Source organism: Lepidothrix coronata, unplaced genomic scaffold (assembly GCF_001604755.1).
Source record: "Lepidothrix coronata isolate B3197 unplaced genomic scaffold, Lepidothrix_coronata-1.0 Scaffold119, whole genome shotgun sequence".
Classification (NCBI taxonomy): Eukaryota; Metazoa; Chordata; class Aves; order Passeriformes; family Pipridae; genus Lepidothrix; species Lepidothrix coronata.
In genome coordinates, this window is record NW_016690299.1 from 1,028,910 (window position 1) to 1,034,234 (window position 5,325).

Genomic DNA, 5,325 nt, shown 5'->3' on the forward strand with positions numbered 1-5,325 from the left:
AAGTAGTTTATTTACTGCAGTGACCCCGTGGTGGTTGCAAGAGTGGCCAAGGCCCCATCTGATGTCACTGACCCTTAAACATGGCAGCAGAGGCACCTCTAACTCATATATTCAAAGTATATTTGTTGATAAGGAGCGTGACTCAGTTGTTTCCAGCAGGTTTTTGTGGTTTATGAATAATAAAGGTTCTATATCCGGGGGGGGTGGGGTGAGGAATGTCTGTGTCTGTCAGGGCTCGTTCTGGATGTGTTTGTGCCACAGCACAGAGCAGACTCCTCAGTTCATTAACCTTGTTTCCCAAAGGTGCAAAGAGGGGAAATGGCTGTGTGGTGGTAACTTGGGAATTCTGTAACAGATGGGGGTGATGAAATGAGGCCTCCTGGTTCCTAAACCCTCTAAGCTCAGCTCACCAACAGGAGCAAAGAGTGCAACCCCCTCTTTCTGAGGGGTGGGGTGGGGTATTTTATGGCACCACTGACCTGCTGGCCCCACATGGGAATGCTCTGAGCACACTGCAGCTCTCCTTTGGGAATCTTCTTGAAGGGTCTGAGGTGTCCTGGTGTGGCTGCGGGACCATGGGAAATTCCCAAGGCAACTTCTCCCTGAGAAGCAGAGCTGGGCATCTCTGACCCAAACAGTTCCAGCTCTGAACCATCTCAGCATCTGAGAGCTCAACATCTCCTCTCAGATGTGCAAGGAAGGTCAGGCAGGGAATGAGCTCCCAGCAAACTTAGAGAATCCCAGAACCACTGAGGTTGGAAAAGCCCTCCCAGAGCCCAACCCCTGCCCAGTGCCCACCTTGTCAAGGCTGTACCAACCTCCTTCTCTATCAAAAAAAAATGTATTTCTGAACCTCAACTAAACTTTTTGCCTCCAACTTCTGAATTCCTGAGTGAAAACACAGCTCCGGCTTTTATTCCTCAGCACTGGAGAATTCCGCACTCATCCTCAAAGCCCTGAAAAAGGGACCAGCTTCCCACTGAAATTGCAGTGCCTTGATGTGACACAGATTCTAAACACAGAGAAAAACAAGAGAGTGTTTTTTTTCTCTTCTAAACGTCCCTGACATCTTACAGGGGTTTATTTATTAATGACTGTTACGAGCACACAGACAACAACAGGCAGGGTTGGTTCTTCCATATTTTATAGAACAAGGGAAAAACAGGCATTGCAGAGGAAGCTGCCATTAATTCTGCCTAAAAGGGAACCCAAAAACGTCTGACAGCTTTAAGAAGTAAGGAAATGACAGTCTGTCCAGCAGGAAAGTACATAGTGCCTGCTCATCCCCCTCTTTTTGGAGCAGACGTGCTCTTTTATTCCTCAGTAGATGGTAATGAAAAAACTCCTCTTTCTGATTTTGTCCAATCACTTTGATGCTTCTCCATTAATTTCTGGGGCTTCTCAGCTCCTGGTTTGTCCACATAAGCATCCCCACTCCGTCCCAGGATGTGGATTCACACCCAAACCCAGCCCTTCAGGGGTCCATTTTGCCCAGACTCTGCTGCAGGAGCCTGAGCTCATCCCTTTGTTCCCATTTCCAGTCTTTCCCAGAGCTTCACCCCGAGCACAGGCAGGAAACTTAGGATGTTAAGCCACCAAAAACACCAGGAGCTCCTAGAGCAGAGTTGGCCTCTTTCCTTTTCCGGGATTTCCCTCTTTCTGGATCATCCACTGCTCCTGTTTTTTCTCCCTGGTGCCGCCGTTTGTCCTTTACAGGGGAGTCCCAGGAGGTGTCCAAGCAACATCCCAGCTGGGGGATTTTCTCCTCCGAGGGTTGTGCTCCTCGGATGAGGAGCAGGAGCTCTGAGCACCCCAAAAGAGGTGGTTCTTCATCCCATCCACCCCCAGAAACCACGTGGCCCTTGAGAACAAGTGGCCTGTTGCTGGTCCCTAAATTACAGCTGCTCCACAGCGACTCCTGACTTGGGTTTGAGGTGGAAAATAGGTGGGAAAATGTCACTGGAGGTGCTGAGGAAGGCAATGACAGGGAGGAAGGGGATGGAGCTGGTGATCCCAGAGGGCAGATGGAGACACAGATGTGGGCAAGGACTGTGCCAGGGATAACGAGGAGGGTCTGCAAGAGAAATGAAGGAACTTTGTTTAAAACAGCAAGAGAAGATGGTGGGATGGGAGGTGGAAGACAGTGGGTGGCTGGAGCAGGGAGCATGGAATGGGACTGAAAACACAGAGCTGTTCAAAAGCAAAGGAGAAGGGGAAGTGAAGAGACAGGAGCCAAGGTGGAGAGGAGAGAGGGAAGAACTGCAAGGAGAGGAGAGTGATGGCCACGGTGGTGGGATGAGTGTGGGAAACAGGGAGAGGGGCACTGGGATGTTGGGGGGGGTGAAACCTGGATTTTCAGTGTTTGGGGAGAGTGGGCAAATCAGAACAAAGTGGGCAGAAGGGGCGTGTGGAGCTGATGGGGACCATCCCAAGGGAAGGACAACCCTGCTGAGGAGATGCCCCAAATGCATGGACAGAGGGAAGGAAGAACACAGAAAGAACACAGGCTTTGGGTGAGGGAAACAGTGATGTTGATGTGGTGATACCACCTTAATGCAAAATACATCAATGATCCCACAAACACGCTCCCTCACTCTGCTTTTAGGAGGTTTTTAGGATCCCAAGTGTTTCTGGGCTCAGGCAGCTGAGGTCTCTCTGTTGACTAGAGAGAGGCACATCTCTGCTGTGGCTGAGCAGGTTGAACTCTGTGACTCAGCAAGTCTTTTCTGATCCTGTTCCCGATCCTGTTCCCTGTTCCCTTTGAACATTTCCCTGTTGGACCCTTGGTTGTCACATCTCTGAACTCACCAGGACTTGGCCCCTTCTGTGCCTCCGGGGTTCTTCTTCTCTCCTTTCAGCACCTCCAAACTAAACATGAAAAATTAACTGAGCTGAGGAAATTCTGCCAAGCCTGACTTGAAGAGACCTCTGTTTCACAAGGAGGCTGGAATTAAAAAGTCCTCTCAGCGTTTGTTTGCAGGAGATAGGCATTAGTGCTGGGCAGGGTGCCAGGAACACTGAGATGTTCTGAGACAGTAAAACCTTCTCTGTTCCTTGTGAATCACATTTTAAACATGTGAATTTTATGTCTCAGACATCACTGGCAGATGTTAAATCATTTCAGACACCACAATTAAAAACAGATTAATACTCACTCGAGATGAGTCTCCTTTGAATAAGGAGGACCATGAGGACCAGGATGAAAACCCAGTTGTAGGAAACACAGCAAACATTTAAATCCATCTCCTTTCTAAGGGCTGGTGTTCCTGCCTGCAGGGATCCAGCCCCTGGGACACACTGGAGCGTTCAAATGAGCAGGAAGGGGAAAAAACAAAATATAACCAAATTACTCAGTGTTCACTCTAAGGACTGAGTTTATTAATAGCTCCAATATTCTGGGAGAAACATGGGATGGTTTGGGTTGGGAGGGACCTTAAAGCTCATTCAGTCCCACCTTCCACTAGCCCAGGTCACTCCAAGCCCCGTCCAGCCTGGCCTTGGACACTTCCAGGGATCCAGGGGCAGCCACAGCTTCTCTGGGCAACCTGTGCCAGGGCCTGCCCACCCTTCCAGCCAGGAATTCCTTCCCAGTCTCCCATCTCTCCCTGCCCTCTGGCAGTGGGAAGCCATTCCCTGTGTCCTGTCCATCAGGATCATCAAGTCCAACTCCTGCACTGGAGAAGGTTGGGAATAGACTTGTTTTGAAACCAAGAAACAACCTTTTACTCAGCAAAGATTTAATCCTACATACTGCAAGGGAAAAAAAAAAAAAAAAGAGGACTATTGAAAGAATAATTGTTATCCAGCATGGAAAACTGCAGGATATCCCACTGAAACAGAACCAGCACGTTACAGAAACACAGGGAGAAGAGCCACTGAGTGGGTGCAGGATGTTGGCTGTGTGTTCCTGTGAGTCCCAAACTAAACATGAATTGGAAATAAAATGTTATTGCAGAGGTGCCAAACAGGCCCTGGAAAGTCTTGGTCACTGCAGAGACTCCAAAGGTGGGGAGGTAACTCTCTGTGCCCCTGGGGAAGGGAGAAGTGCAGCATTTCCATCAGTCCTCGCTGGCAGTGGGGGATACAGGCAGAGAGGCTGAATCCAAAATAATCCCAAATCGGAAAAAACCCCACGTTTATGGACTACAAGGAAAGAGCAAAGTAGGACTTTCAAACCAAAAGAAGCTTTCAAGGTCATAAAAGGCTGTTTGTTGAATGCTCACGAATTCTAGGGCAAGAAATGAAATGCTTAAATTTCAGGAAGAAAGGCTGGAGGTGATTCCAAAGAAAAATGAACTCTATCATGAGGATACTGAGGGCTTTGCTTGGAGGCTTTGGAGACACTGTCTCTGAAAGTCTGGAGGAAGAAATCCATCCTTTTTCCAGCAGATACGGGGTGTGGATCATCATTACCTGGGACAAGGTGGGCATCGGGCACAGGGGGGATCCGTGGGCTGGGAGGGCTTTGCCAGCCTCAGGGATCCTGGGATTCTGGGATCTTACAGGTCTTTTCCAACCTCAATGATTCCATGATTCTACACCATCCCAGTGTAGCAACTCTTCCAAATTTATGGGTTTTTTTCTTCCTGGAAGTTACTGCTGTATTTTAGCAGTTTAACTCAGTCTATTTTCCATATTTTTTTTTTTCCTGCAGCAATTTCAGGGAGTGTCTTGTGAGCTCTAAACGTCCCCACCGCCAGCAGAGTTAAACATCTCTTCCAGTGCAAGAGCTGGGCTGGAAATGGGGCAGCAATTAACTCAGATTTGTTAGAAAGAGGGATCCTTCACTCTCACTTGGAGATTAATTCCTGTGCTTTAAACCCTTCCCCATTTATCCCTCATGTATCCCATTGTTCTCTCCTCAGGGTGGGGGCTTTGTGCAAACACCACTTTAATTACTTTTATAATTAGTCAGCAGCAAAATCTGGGATGGAACACCTCTTGTGCTTCCTGCAATCCTTGCTGCCTTTTTTTTTTTTTTTTTTCATGTATTATACACAACTTCTCATTAACTTTTTCAAGTCTAATTAAATTTCTCTCATCATTCCTGCATTTCCCCCCCTCCAGTAGCACTCCCTGCTAATTCTTCTCGTGCCATTAGTCTGGATGACATCATTAAATCTCACGTGCTTTAGAGGAGAAAAAAAGGCATTTTGGAAAATGGAGGCTTGGGAGCAGTTTTTATTTTACTGTTATTTTCAAAGGAGGCTTCTTTCTGCTTCGCTAAAAATTGGTAAAACAGAAATTGGTAACGACTGGAAATGCAAATTTCCCGTGACTGAAAGAGTTTCAACAAAGTTGAAATAATGTTATTGCTGTGGATTC